Below are 16003 nucleotides of genomic sequence, written 5' to 3' on the forward strand. Positions count from 1 at the left end.
TGTAGACCCAGTAGGCCCTGGAGCCTCTTGGGATGTTATGGATTGTCCAGGAGTCCATTGAATAGAGTGGCAAACTTTCATAGCTCTTTGGCCAGATGTGGACATTTGAAGTGATTTTGGAAATATATGGAAGGTGTGCAATTCTCCTGTAGAGGAGCTTTGGCTATTGCTTTTTTTTTTTTCTGAAGCAGAAAAAGATAAACTCAACCTTTTTGCAAAAGAGAAGTTGTTGAAAGTGTCTTCCTTGGCTGGGAAAGATATGAAGTCCACTTGACCTGAAGTATCAAATCTTAACCTCTTTTTTTTTTTTTAAAATGAGATGTCTGCAGCCTACTTGGGAAGTGGATGGGTGCCTAATTTCTCCCTTCTAAAAAGGGCTATACACAAAACCCTCCTTTCTATATTGGGAAGATTGTACAGAACTGTGTTTGGATATGGTAGATCTTAGGGAATCTCCCTCAGATGGGGAACATGTTGAGGTGTCTTGGACATATTATGCAAGTGTTGATTGTTTCTTCAGAATGAGGGTAAGTTAATAGAGCTTCATGTGTAGGCTAGGCATTTCCTAAAGCTTCATGGGTGGTAGGCTCTAAGGCAAATGGACCAGTTTCACTAATCATTTATTTGCTTACTCCTGCAATATGGAAGCATGAAAGGAATTGGAGTTTCTTTGTCCTTGGTCTCTTTCAGATCCTTACTGGAATCCAGGCTCTTGTTCCTGACTGAGGTCTTGATGGGAATAATCAGATTTCTCAGGCTCTTTGTAGTAAGAGAGCTGGTTCTTTTGAATCTCTGCTCTTCATAAGTCTTTGAGTACCTGAACTTGTGCTTAGTGGGGTGGAGGATCCTGGGTATTGATCCATAATAGACCCCCATTGCCTGCCAGGGTCCCGAGATTGCAGGCCTGTTCAACAATGCAGGCTTCCCTCCTCTATCTTTTAGTGACTTTGGTTACTTATTTCTCTATATTGTTAATTTTCCCAAAAAAACAACTCTATGTATCATTGACTCTTGATATTGTTCCTTGTTTCTTTTTTAATTGATTTCTGTCTTCAGTTTGATTCTTTCTTGCCATCTATTCCTCTTGAGTGTTCCTTGTTATTTTTGTTTTAGAGCTCTCAGGTGTGCTGCTAAATTGCTGATATGAGAAATTCACATTTATATAGTGAAAGTACTTAGCGTTACACACTTTTTAGTATCACCTTCATTGAGTCTCACAATTTTGGTAATGTTGTGAATTTGTTTTCATGTATTATAGAAAATCCAGTATTTATTTCTGCTATCCTTCAATAGAGAGACTTTTTATGACTACATAGGCTTTCTGTTGTTTCTCTTGTTGGAGACTAGTTTTAATCAATGGTGTTGTGACAGGATATAGGGTGTTTTTTTCAATTTTCTTTTCCTGTTATGACTTGTTTTGTGATGGAATATGTGGTCAGTTTTATAAAGTAATCCTTAATGTGTTGAGGATATATTTTCATGTATGTTTATGTGAAAACATCTATATGATATATTTTGGTCTCTTTGATTTATAAGTTACAATGAGACTAGTACAAATAAACTCATAAAAATATGAACAAGCAACCCAGTAGTTAGAAACGAGTACCAAAAGCAGGTAAAAGAGTTAGAGATTCCCCACTCCTACTCTCTGGAGCCCAAAAGAACACTTAGCTACACACTGGTATCATTTATTTAGACAACCTACCTCAAAACCATATTGGCCCCATTTTTGTTGCCCCAGTCTCTGTAAACCTTGTTATTTCTATTACTGTTTATTGTTCCTTTGTTGTTTTTTTATTAAATTGTTCTATTTTTATCATTTCTTTGAGAATTTTTATTCATTTATTTACGACTGATTGAAAAATATGTAACAATAATGCTTCAAGGGGACTTACTCCACACCAAATATATAGAGACACTATTTGAATCTGTGTGATTGTCTAAATTCTATATAAAATTCCTAGCTCTATTTATTCAAAAGAAAACATTGAGACATAATGGAACTTACCAGCAGTTACTGGTCCATAAACCTGTTTATTCCAAGACAAATGTTCTTAGCTGTTTATCCAGATGACTTTCTAATCTTTAGTCTTAGCTTTTCTTTTTGCATATCGTGTTCCCTTGGCCTCACTATACTCTTTCTCTGAAACTCACTTTTTCATTTTATTGGGATCTATCAACACAGAATAACTACAATGGACATTATACTCTTTCTTTATTGAATTGCTTGGAACTCAGCTAACTTTCCTCTATCTGGATTATTAATTTCTAGCTGGGCTATACATGTCAGCAATAGTTACCAGTCCAAGCCCTGCTGATTTACCAAATCAGAGTCTCCAGAGGTGGGGTGGCCAATCATTGTAAAGTGAAGACAAAGAGAAGAAGCCACTGCTCAAGAACATCCCAATCCAAAGGCACATTGCCTGTTTCCAAAAGTAGCTTTAAGTGTTGCTTAGAGCAAAATTCCACTGGTGCCTGGTATCCTATCTGCCAACATCACTTGTTTTTTCTAAGCTTAGTAATTGGGTGGCAATGCACAGAGTGCTGGAAATCTGCATCTTTGAATTGCAAGTTTCTGGTCAGGGGTAGGCACAGACAAAGTAGAGCTGTCAGTGCTAGTATATAAAACATCTTCCCAAATGAACATGTGTTAATGGATTGCACCCCAATTAAGGGCAAGTAGATGTGGCTTACCTGGTGTACCTGTCTTGTTTGAGGGATTTATCAGAGTAGGTCTCTGGTTTCTGGCTGACCACCATGAAGTGGTTTGGTGGCACATATATTCACAGGCTGGGAGGCCCTGCGGGGTACTATCAAATGCTCCTGGACATGGGACTCATGGGTCTGCAACCATGTACCCTGGACTCAGAAGGCTGGTACCACAGCCCAGTTCCTGAAAGGTTGGTATCACAGATCAAGGAGCTGGAAGTCAGTTACAACTGGAAGCCTCTGCTGAGGATCAAGGAGCCCTGATTCTGCTATCTCATCTCCATGCAGTGAGTTTTATGCTAACCCTCTGGCACAGTGGCCTGACTCTGCTGAGGAGGAGGGAGGCAAGAAATGGAGAAGTGAAAGGAGTTTGAATGTTTGCCACTCCCTGTCCTCAGCAAAGTTCAGCTTCTGACAAGAATCTATATTGTGTCAGTTCAAAAGATTTTCCCTTTTGTTCAGGTAGACTTACTGCCCATTTTCTTGCTTCACCTGCCCCTCTGCTCTTCAAATTCTGAGTTTCAGATGCTCTGCTTCTCTTATAAGTTGCAATGTATTCACCACCTTATTGCATTTTCCCTTCCTCGAAGTGTCTTTTAAGGGGAATGAATTGTACAGCATGTTCTTCTAGGCAATAATCACTAGCTACTCTTAATCAGAAGGGAACACCTGCCTGGCTTTTCGTCAGAGATCCTATCTGATGACTCATTTTGCATCTTAGGCAGCTAAGGGATGAAGTTGTAGGATTGGAATACGGTTGATGAGAAGGTAAACTTCTAAATTCTGTTGTTCACATGAGCATGGAAGGTTTGGGAGGATAGCTCATGGATTACAAGATATGAAGTTGCTATGATAAAAGAAAGCTGGGTCCATGCTCCCCTATTGAGATAGGGTGCTTTAGAGGTTCCATTTGACTGGCGCAATGTTCGATGTCTCTTGTGCATAAGTGGTATGCTTGAGTGATATTTTCTGAGGCAGAATTTGAAGTTCTGTTGTTCTCTTGCTCTCAGGACAAATTTCTACATACCTTTTGGTCACAAGGGACATTTCTGCAGCCCAGTTTGTTACATGGGTTTGGTAAGAGACCCTCTCTTTTACAATGTAACTTTTTGATTCTGCCTTGAAAGCTGGGAGCACTTATGTTTTTCCTTTGGTGAGATTTTGAAAGTGTGAGTCCCTGTTGTTCAGATGGAGAAGGTCTGATAGCTTCTTTAGGGAAGAGGTTATAACTCCAACTTACTTTTGCAATGTGATCCTTTACAGATGGCATGGGACTATATGACATTATCTATGATGTCCAAGAGCAGAAGGATTACACAAGACAAGACTCATATACATACTAAAAGGCTGTGACTCTCAATGGGTAAGAAATAGAAGATCTCAGGTCAGCTGAATATATTACATGCCTCACTATACCTTCAATAGCATGGAAGGATGTGACCATTTTTTGGAATTGGTACAATATATGAATCCCCATCAGACAGGAAAAAGAGGTCTGTGCACCCCTTTGGCACATGAAATCTCTCTCTCTCTCTCTCTCTCTGACAGAAAGCGAAGGATTTAAGCCCTCTTTAGTAAAACCCAGGTTTCTTTCATGCATTTGGGGTTTGGAGCAAGTTTGGACACCCCATGGGATCTGTCTCCATCTGGAGAGGGCTTGAAGTCTTGTTGGATTGCAGGAGAAGTTTCGGTGCCTCCTTAGGTTTAAGAACCATTTCTTTCTTTCTTTTTTTTTCCTGGTGAAAATAGTATATCTGGGTGTCCCTTGGATAGAGGTGGAATGACTGAGGTTCTCATAATGAGTAGTACCACAACTTCTTCTGTACAGTTTGGAGGTGTTATGCTCTCTTGTCTTTTTTGTTTCTGTCCCCTTTTGGTTCTGAATTGAAAGCTTGAAAGTCACTTTGGTCATTCTCAAGATCAAAAACTCAAGTGACAAAACATGCTAGAGAGGATGTGGAGAAAGGGGAACCCTCCTCCATTGCTGGTGGGAATGGAAACTTGTACAACCATTTTGGAAACCAATCTGGTGCTTTTTCAGACAATTAGGAACAGTGCTTTCTCAAGATCCAACAATACCACTCCTAGGCATAAATCCAAAATATGCTCAAGTACACAACAAGGACATTTGCTCAACCATGTTTATAGCAGCTTTATTCTTAATAGCCAGAACCTGGAAACAATCCAGATGGTCCTCAGCTAAGGAATGGATAAGAAATTGTGGAACATTTATACAATGGAATACTACTCAGCAATGAAAAATAAGGAAATCATGAAATTTGCAGGTAAATGGTGGGATCTGGAAAGGATCATCCTGAGTGAGGTATCCCAGAAGCAGAAAGACACACTTATAAGTGGATACTAGACATACAATATATGATAAACATACTAAAATCTGTACATCTAAAGAAGCTAAGCAATAAGGAGGACCCTGGGTAAGATGATCAATCCTCACTCAGAAAGGCAAATGGGTTCGACATCGGAGGAGTGAGAAAATGGAACAGGACAGGAGCCCACCACAGAGGGCCTCTGAAAGTCTCTACCCAGCAGTGTATCAAAGAAGATGCTTGACTCATAACCAACCTTTGGGGAGAATGTGGGGAATCTTATCATAGAAGGGGGAGATAGACCTGTAGAGGACAGGAGCAACAAAACCAAAAAAATCTGGGCACAGGAGTTTTTTGTGAGTTTTTTGATACTCCAACCAAGGACCATGTATGGAGATGGCCTAGAACTCCTGCTCAGATGTAGCCTATGGCAGCTCACTGTCCAAGTACCCTAGTACTTGGGTACCCTAGTAAGGGGAACAGGGTCTGTCTCTGATATGAACTCAGTGGTTGGCTCTTTTATCATTTCCCCCTGAGGAGGGAGCAGCCTTTCCAGGCCACAGAGGAAGACAATGAAGACAGTCCTGATGAGACCTGATAGGCTAGAGTCAGATGGAAGGGGAGGAGAACCTCCCCTATCCGTGGACTTGGGGAGGGGCATGGGAGGAGATGAAGAAGGGAGGGTGATATTGGGAGGGAGTGAGGGAGGGGGATACAGCAGGGATACAAAGTGAATAAACTATAATTAATATAAAAAATAAAAAATTAATTTAAAAAGTGTTGAGCAAATAATTGTATTACTTACCAGAAAAACAAATCTGTGCATGACCGGAATATGTGGAGAGCCGGGGTTTGGTAACCATGGCGCTGGCTTCCGCCCTCAAAACTGGTAAACAAGTCCTAGAGCACATGACCGTTCAGCAATAGCGCGCCAAGTCATGAGCCCAGCCCGGGGCGTCCTATGGGGTGATGGGTAAGCAGCCAATCAGGGGATGATAGGTCATCTCACACCACTCTGGTGTGGGCAGGGCTTATATAAACAGCGCCACTTCGGGGCTCGGAATCGCTTGACTGTAAGAAAGCTTGCTGCAGAAGGAAAAAAAAAAAGAAAGTCACTTTGGTCAGAGGGGGACTTTTCATTTTGGTTGGGTAGAAGTGGAATTTCTATTTATAACCTTCTCTTTTTCAAATTAAAATTCTTATTTTCCTAGAAATCTCTTCAGATCACTGTGTCTTCTTTGTTCCCTCTTTAATTTCTTGGTTTTAATGTAACTAAAAATCTTTAAGCATCTGTAATTCTTAAAGGTTATTTACTCAGGTAGAATCCATTGGATATAGAAACTTCACATAAGTACATTTGCCATTAGGCTTTCTGAGTCAGTGGATCACACTAAATTTGATATTTTCTATTTCATTGTATAAACAGGCAACTTTCATGATTTTTCTTTACATATTAATAGGATTTGATAGTATATATCAAATTTCACTCATGGAACATTTATATACTTTTGATTTCTTAGCCTATGTGAATAGAGTTGCAATGAAAATGCCTAAGCAACTCTCTATGGAGAACTTTGGAAAGACCTTTGGGTATATGCCATGGAGTAATATAACTGGGAAATCATAAGATTTTTTTTTTTTTTTTTTGCTTTTCAGAATACTCTGCACTGATTTCCAGAGTGTCTCCATTGGTTTTTCTTCCTAACAACAGTGAGCAAATGTTCCCTTTACTGAACATCTCTTCTCCCCTGACCTCAGTACTCCCTAATATTGGGACCATGCTAACACTCCATGTGAAAACTATCAAAATGATTGAACCATGTCGCCAAAGGTTTGGTCTCATTTATTAGTGCTGTGGTGGGTATTGCTAGTCTAAAACAAAAACATAAACAAAAAAAATGAAATCTGTGTTAACATCTTACACACAATATCCACATTTATATCATGCTTTCATCTGGCTATTCTAGGCCACTAACTCTCTAAGAATTATTTGAACAGGACCAGGTACTTTTTCTGGACCACGCTGAAGTCAATTTTCAAAAATCCACTGCAATAGATATATTTCCTTCTTGCCTGATGATGGCCTACATATTTTTATTGATGAGTGTCATTAGATGCCAAAAGGGCCTATTAACATTATGTGATATACACAACATGGGGCTACCAAAGATGCTGTGGTTAAAAAGAAATTGATAGCTAAAAACACACAGATGGAGGGAGGAGAACAGAGAGCAAGGGTTTTCTCTCAGAAACAGCTGGTATAACAGTAGTTAACTAACCATATCCAGGCATCTGATTCCAGAAACATATAGTCATTTTGACCTTTGTTCACTCATGCAAACTTCCAAGGTTTTGTTGTACTGGAAAAGGGTATATGTGGGAATTTATCTTTTGAGATAGGAATATAGAGTTAATAATTGTATGCATGCCCTGGGGCTGCCATTCCTAATAGCCAGAAATGGACTTTTCCATTGCAAAACTTGGGGTTGTTAAGCTGAGGCTCCCGAAATACACACAAATGAATATGTGAACATGCACACACTGTACTAAGTAAGCAGACTCTCCAATAAAGACAATACTCACTGTCACTGAGGACTGGGCAACATTAAAGAATTTATAAAGGGATGAAAACTAGAGCATTTATAATGGGATGAGGAGGATTTAGAAGTGGATGAAACTTGGCTACTTTCCAAAACATATAACCCAGTTGTTTTGTCTTATGAATTAATTTATCAGGATATCAGCAATATAAACCAATTCCTTAGACTACATTGTGGGTATGTACTAACACTTTGAGAAAACATGTGTTTCTGATGTTTTCCAAAGTGCAATGACAGGGTGGTCTTTGGGTCCAGAAGTATCAAAATGTTGGTTATATTCTCTTGAGGAAGTGTTCCTATAAAACTGAAGAGGATTAGAAACAGTAATCTTAAAATAAAGAAAAGTATGTCTGGGTTTGGGAAAGAAAACCTGTTGTTTCTATGTGAAGTTCTAAGGAAAATATTAATAATATCAATGATGCTGTTGAAAATAGTACATCTTGACATGGTTGAAAACAATCAAAAATAAACTCCAAAGGAGCAAGAGAAAGGCCTTATTAAACAATCACATCAGTCTATGCTCTTTTGGTCCCCTGGTTAACTTCTTTGGTTTCATACTACTTGGGATTTTAATTCAAATTATGATTAAATTACTGGTCAGGTCCTGCTGCTAAACTCTCTATCCAATTGTACATTGATTCAGTAAAAATAGTTGTTCATTGAACCAAACAGAAATCTATCTATCTATCTATCTATCTATCTATCTATCTATCTATCTATCTATCTATTTCACTTAACATCATTTTTTGTTTGTTTGTTTGTTTTGTTAAGCATCCTAAGCAGCCATCTTCAGTCACTCCAAACTTTGTAGCTTAAACCATAGTCAATTATCCCTACTGCAATTATCTATATTTGTGACTGCATCTTTTTTAATTTTTTTTATTATTATTAATTACACTTTATTCATTTTTGTATCCCCCCATAAGCACCTCCCTCCTCCCCTCCCATATCCACCCTTCTTCCACTTTCTGCATGCATGTGCCTTCCCCAGTCCATTGATAGGGGAGGTCCTCCTCTCCTTCCTTCTGATCTTAGTCTATCAGATCACATCAGGAATGGCTGCTTTGTCTTCTTCTGTGGCCTGGTAAGGCTGATCCCCTCTCAGGGGGAGATGATCAAAGAGTAGGCCAAACAGTTTATGTCAGAGGCAGTCCCTCTTTCCATCACTATGTAACCCTCTTGGAAACTAAACTTCAATGGACTACATCTGTGCAGTGGTTCTAGGTTATCTCCATGAATAGTCATTGGTTGGAGTATGAGTCTCTGGGAAGTTCCCTGTGTTCAAATTTTCTTGTTCTGTTGCTCTCCTTGTAGAGTTCCTGTCCTGTCCAGCTCTTGCTATTTCCTACTTCTTACATAAAGTTCCATTCACTCTGCCAACAGTTGGCCATCAGGCTCAGCATCTGCTTTGATAGTCTGCAGGAAGGAGGCTTTCAGATGCCCTCTATGGCAGGTTCCTACGTTGTTTCCTGGTTTCTTCTTCTTCTGATGTCAATCCTCTTTGCCTTTCAGCATGGGGATTGAGCGTTTTAGTTAGGGTCCTCTCTTTTGCATAGTTGGTTTAGATGTACTGATTTTAGTGGGTTTATCCTACGTTGTATATACCTTGAGTATATACCTTGTGTGTCTTTTTGCTTCTGGGACAACTCAATCAGGATGATCCTTTCCAGATCCCACCATTTACCTGCAAATTTCATGATTTCCTTATTTTTCATTGCTGAGTAATACTCCATTGTATAGCTGTACCACAATTTCTGCAACCATTCTTCAGTTGGGGGGCATCTGGGCTGTTTCCAGCTTCTGGATATTACAAATAAAGCTGCTACAAACATGTAGCAAATGTCCTTTTTGTGTACTTGAGCCTCTTTTGGATATATGCCCAGAAGTGGTATGGCTGGATCTTGGGGAAGCGCTATTCCTATTTGTCTGAGAAAGCACCAGATTGATTTCCAGAGTGGTTGCAGAAGTTTACATTCCCACCAACATTGGAGAAGGGTTCTCCTTTCTCCACAACCTCTACAGCATGTATTGTCACTTGAGATTTTCATCTTGGCCATTCTCATGGTTGTAAGGTGAAATCTCAGGGTTGTTTTGATTTGCATTTCTCTAATGATTAATGAGGCTGAGCACTTCTTTAAATGCTACTCTGCCATTCGATAATCCTCTACAGGGAGTTCTCTGTTTAGCTCTGTTCCCCATTTTTTAAGTGGATTACTTGGTTTGCTGCTTTTCAGCTTCTTTAGTTCTTTATATATACTGGATATGAGTCCTCTGTCAGATAAAGGGTTGGTGAAGATTCTTTCCCAATCTGTAGGCAGTTGATTTGTTTTGATGACAGTATCCTTTACTTTACAGAGGCATTTCAGTTTCAGGAGTTCCCATTTATTGATTGTTGCTCTTAGAGCCTGTGCTGTTGATGTTCTCTTAAGGAAGTTCTCTCCTGTACCAATGAGTTCTAGGGTATTCCCCCCTTTTTTTTCTAGCTAATTTAATGTGTCTGGTTTCTTGTTTAGGTCTTTGATCCAGTTGGAATTCAGTTTTGTGCAGGGTGATAAGTATGGATCTATTTTCATTTTTCTACATGTAGACATCCAGTTGTACAAGCACCATTTGTTGAAGATGCTATCTTTGTTCCATTGAATGGTTTTGATGTCTTTGTCAAAGATAAGGTGTTCATAAGTGTGTGGGTTTATTTCTGGGTCCTCTGTTCAGTTCCATTGATCCATCATTCTGTTTCTATGCCAGTACCATGCAGTTTTTAAAACTGTTGCTCTATAGTACAGCTTAAGGTCAGGGATGGAGATACATCCAGAAGATCTTTTATTGTAGAGGATTGTTTTAGCAATTCTGGGTTACTTGTTATTCCATATGAAGTTGAGAATTTTTTTTTCCAGGTCTGTAAAAAATTGTGTTGGCAATTTGATGGGAATTACATTAAATCTGTAGATTGCTTTTGGTAAGATGGCCTTTTTAATATGTTAATCCTGTCAAGAAATGAGCATGGGAGATCTTTCCATCTTCTCATATCTTCTTCTAATTCTTTTTTCAGAGACATGAATTTCTTTTCATACAAGTCTTTGACTTGCTTAGTTAGGGTTACAGCAAAGTACTTTATGTTATTTGTGGCTATTTTGAAGGGTGTTGTTTCCCTAATTTCTTTCTCAGCCCTTTTGTCTTTTGTATACAGGAGGGCTACTGATTTTTTTGAGTTAATTTTGTATCTGGCCACTTTGCTGAAGGTGTTTATCAGCTGTAGGAGTTCCCTGGTAAAGTTTTTGGGGTAACTCACATATACTATCATATCATTTGCAAATAGTGACAATTTGACTTCTTCCTTTCCAATTTGTATCCCCTTGATCTGCTTCAACTGTCTTATTGCTCTAGCAAGGACTTCCAGAACTATGTTGAAGAGATATGGAAAGAATGGGAAGCCTTGTCCTGTCCCTGATTTCAGTGGGATTGCTTTAAGTTTCTCTCTGTTTAGTTTGATGTTGCCTATAGGCTTGCTGTATAATGCCTTTACTATGTTTAGATATGTGCCTTGTATCCCTGATCTCTCCAAGACTTTAAACATGAATGGATGTTGGATTTTGTCAAATGCTTTTTCAGCATCTAGGGAGATTAACATGTTTTTTTTTTCCTTTCAGTTTGTTAACATGGTGGATCACATTGATGGATTTCTGTATATTGAACCGCCCCTGCATAACTGGGATGAAGCCTAATTGGTTATAGTGGATAATATCTTTGATGTGTTCTTGGATTCGGTTTGCAAGTATTTTATTAAGTATTTTTGCATCAATGTTCATAAGGGAGATTGGCCTGAAATTCTCTTTCTTTGTTGAGTCTTTGTGAGGTTTAGGTACCAAGGTGACTGTGGCTTCATAGAATGAGTTTGATAATGTTGCTTCTGTTTCTATTTTGTGGAATAGTTTGAAGAGAATTGGTGTTAGCTCTTCTTTGAAGGTCTGGTAGAATTCTGTGCTGAGGCCATCTGGTCCTGAGCTTTTTTTGGATGGGAGACTTTTGATGACTGCTTCTATTTCTTTGGGGGATATAGGATTATTTAGCTGATTTACCTGGTCCTGATTCAGCTTTGGTAAGTCAAGTCGATCAAGAAAATTGTCCCTTTCATTTAGATTTTCAAATTTTGTGGCATATAGACTTTTGAAGTAAGTCTTAATGATTGTTTGGATTTCCTCAGTGTCTGTAGTTATATCCCCCTTTTCATTTCTGATTTTGTTGATTTGGGTGGTGTTTCTCTGCCTTTTAGTTAGCTTGGCTAAGGGTTTGTCTATCTTGTTGATTTTCTCAAAGAACCAGCTCTTGGTTTCATTGATTCTTTTAATTGTTTTATTTCTTTCCAATTGATTGATTTCAGCCCTGAGTTTGATCATTTCCAGCCATCTACTCCTTCTTGGTGTGTCTGCTTCTTCTTTTTCTAGGGTTTTTAAGTGAGTCATTAAGGTGCTTGAATGAGCTGTCTTGAATTTCTTCTTGAAGGCACTTAGTGCTATGAACTTTCCTCTTAGCACTGCTTTCATTGTGTCCCACAAGTTTGTGTATGTTGTGTCTTCATTTTCATTGATTTCTACAAAGACTTTAATTTCTTTCTTTATTTCTTCCCTGACCCAGCTGTCATTTAGTAACAAGTTGTTCAGTTTCCATGTGTGTGTAGGCTTTTTCTATTTCTATTAATGTTGAGGTCCAGCTTTATTCTATGGTGATCAGACAAGATACAAGGGATTATTTCAATCATCTTGTATCTGTTGAGGTTTGCTTTGTGACCCACTATATGGTCTATTTTGGAGAAGGTTCCATGAGGTGCTGAGAAGAAGGTAAATTCTTTTGTGTTTGGATGTAAGGTTCTGTAAATGTCTGTTAGGTCCATTTGATTCATGACCTCTGTCAGAGACATTGTTTATTTGTTTATTTCTGTTTTGTTGACCTGTCCTTTGTTGAGAGTGGGGTGTTCAAGTCTCCCACTATTAATGTGTGGGGATCTATATGTGCTTTAAATTTTATCAATGTTTCTTTAACAAATGTGGGTGCTCTTGTATTTGGGGCATAGATGTTCAGGATTGTGATGTCTTCCTGGTGGAATTTGCCCTTGATGAGTATGACGTATCCTTCCCCATCTCTTTTGATTAATTTTGGTTGAAAGTCTATTTTATCAGAGATTAGAATGGCTACTCCTGCTTGCTTCTTGGGTCCGTTTGCTTGGAAAGTAGTCTTCCATCCCTTTACCCTCAGGTAATGTCTATCTTTGTGTCTTAGGTGTGTTTCTTGTATGCAACAGATTGCTGGGTTTAGTTTACATATCCATTCTGTTAATCTGTGTCTTTTTATTGGAGAGTTGAGTCCATTGATGTTGAGAGAGATTAATGACCAGTGGCTGTTAGATCTCTTGATTTTGATGTTGGCTGTAGTCATACTGTTGTGTGCTTGGTTGCTTTTTCTTTTACTGAAGTGAGGTTATTTATTTCCTGTGTTTTCTTGAATGTAGCTAGCTTTCTTGGGTTGTATTTTCCCTTCCAGTGTCTTCTGTAATGCTGGATGTGTTTGTAGATATTGTTGAAATTTGTTTTTGTCATTGAATATCTTGTTTTCTCCATCTATGAGGACTGAGAGTTTTGCGGGGTATAGTAATCTTGGCTGACATCTGTGTTCTCTTAGGGTCTGCATGATATCCGTCCAGGCCCTTCTGGCTTTCATAGTCTCTGTTGAAAAGTCAGGTGTGATTCTAATGGGTTTGCCATTATATGTTACTTGGCCTTTTTCCCTTGCAGCTTTTAGTATTTTTTCTTTGTTCTGTATACTTACTGTTTTGATTATTATGTGGCGGGAGGATTTTCTTTTCTGGTCAAATTTGTTGGGTGTTCTGTAGGCCTCGTGTATTCTTATTGGCCTCTCCTTTAGCTTGGGGAATTTTTCTTCAATGATTTTGTTGAAAATAATTTCTGGGCCTTGGAGAAGGGAGTCTTCTTTTTCCTCTATACCTATTATTCTTAGGTTTTGTCTTTTCATATTGTCTTACATTTCTTGGACACTCTGTGTCAGGAATTTTTCGGATTTAACATTTTCTTTGACAGATACATCGATTTCTTCCATTGTATCTTCTACACCTGAGATTCTTTCTTCCATCTCTTTTAGTCTGTTGGTTATGCTTATCTCTGTAGTTCCTGTTTTCTTCCCTAGATTCTTCCTTTCCATTATTTCTTCCATTTGTGTTTTCTTTAATTTTTCCAATTCTATCTTCAGGTCTTGAGTTGTTTTGTTTACTTCCTTCACCTGTCTGATTGTACTTTTTTTGTTTTTCTTTTAGTTCCTTCAACTCTGTTTCTATCATTTCATTCAGTGTTTTAAGCATTTCCTTTCTAAAGGCCATAAACTGTTTGGCTGCAGCTTCCTCTATTTCTTTACGGATGGCAATATTCTGTTTGAGTTTATCTTCCTCTATGTCTTTACGAATCTTATTTGTTTCCTCTGTTATCATCTTCATGAGCATACTTGTTAGGTCATCTTCTTGGATTTCAGTTATGGTGGGGTATCCAGGGCTACTTGCCCCTGGGTAACTGGGTTCTGGAGATGCCATATTGCTCTGTGTTTTGTTGCTTGAGCTTTTACGCTGGCCTCTACCCATTGTGTTATCTTAGGGGTTTGGGGTTATTTTCTGGTGGTTCCTGGGGATCCTGTGGTGGAGAGAATCCCCTTTGCAGAAAGCTGGTTTTTCCTGAAGGATGTCTTCTAAAAATATGGAAAGCTTCACGAATTTGCGTGTCATCCTTGCGCAGGGGCCATGCTAATCTTCTCTGTATCGTTCCAATTTTAGTATATGTGCTGCCGAAGCGAGCACAGTCTTGGATTTCTTGGATGATTTGTGTCAGGAATTTTTTTAGATTTATTATTTTCTTTGACGGATAGATCGATTTCTTCCATTATAGTATCTTTCACACCTGAGATTCTTTCTTTCATCTCTTGTAGTCTGTTGGTTATGCTTACCTCTGTAGTTCCTGTGTTCTTTCCTAGGTTCTCCCTCTCTGTGATCTCCTCAGTTTGTGTTTTCTTTAATTCTTCCAATTCTATCTTCAGATCTTGAACTGTTTTGTTGATTTCCTTCACCTGTCTGACTGTATTTTCCTGTTTTTCCTTCAATTCCTTCAGCTGTCTGTTTGAACATTCCTCTGTTTCTTTTATGTCTCTCGATGACACAGAATGTTTGGCTGTAGTTTCTTGTATTTCTTAAGGATGGCCAAAATCTGTTTTATTATATATTCTCCTAATTCTTTAAGCATTTTATTTACTTCCTCCATTAACCTCTTCATTAGAATAGATATAAGGTCATCTTGAATTTCACTTATGTTACGGTGTCCAGGGCTACTTTGCCCAGTATAACTGGGTTCTGGAGATGCCATGTTGTTTTGCCTTTTGTTGTTTGCCTTTTTAGCTGGCCTCTACCATTCTCTCTGTCTCAGGTGTTGTCTGTTAATTTGTGGTGCCTGCTGAGTTCTGGGGCAGGGAGAATCCACTTGTCGGGGTTCTGAAGTTCTCCTCTGCTTTTTGGATATGGTCAAATGAATAGTGGTGATATGATATGATATGATATGATATGATATGATATGATATGATAGTATTCCAAAATCTCTACCATGGAACTCCTACAGCTGACTAACACCTTCAGCAAAGAGGCTGGATACACAATTAACTGAAAAATATCAGAAGCCTTCCTGTATACAAAGGACAAAAGGGCCAAGAAAGAAATTAGTGGAACAAAAACCTTCACAATAGCAAAGGACATAAAGTACCTTGGTGTGAACCAAACCAAGGAAGTCAAAGACTTATATAAAAAAAAAATTCCAGTATCTGAAGAAAGAATTAGAAGAAGATATCAGAAGATGGAAAGATCTCTCATGCTCATGGCTTGGCAGGATTAACATAGTAAAAATGGCCATCTTACCAAAAGCAATCTACAGATTCAATGTGATTCCCATCAAATTACCAACACAATTCATAACAGATATTGAAAGAAAAATTCTCACCTTCATATGGAACAACAAGAGACCCAAAATTGCTAAAACAATTCTCTACAGTAAAGGAGGTACTCCATCCCTGATCTCAAGCTGTACTACACTAAAAACAATAATAAAAACTGCATGGTACTGGCATAGTAACAGACTGTTGGATCAATTCAAGATTAGAGTCTCACAACAGCGTAATGCAGCCATGACCATTCAGGCCTTTACAGCCATTGAAGCAGGACAGTCTCCCCAAGCATGGTTGGCTACCATAAAAAGCTAAAATGTTATGCTCAGGATGTGAGGCTAAACACTGCACTCAGGGCCAGCCACTTTCGACCCAGAGAAGAGCATG

General features: G+C 38.7%; 1 non-coding gene across 1 annotated transcript; it reads right to left on the reverse strand.

The window, feature by feature from the left end:
• Nucleotides 1-14382: 14382 nt before the first annotated feature.
• LOC132651686 (U6 spliceosomal RNA) lies at nucleotides 14383-14489 on the reverse strand. Its single transcript, XR_009589269.1, has one exon. It is a non-coding gene; the product is annotated as a U6 spliceosomal RNA (small nuclear RNA).
• Between the last annotated feature and the right edge of the window lie 1514 nt (nucleotides 14490-16003).

This window comes from Meriones unguiculatus (assembly GCF_030254825.1).
Source record: "Meriones unguiculatus strain TT.TT164.6M chromosome Y unlocalized genomic scaffold, Bangor_MerUng_6.1 ChrY_unordered_Scaffold_23, whole genome shotgun sequence".
In the NCBI taxonomy this organism is placed as follows: Eukaryota; Metazoa; Chordata; class Mammalia; order Rodentia; family Muridae; genus Meriones; species Meriones unguiculatus.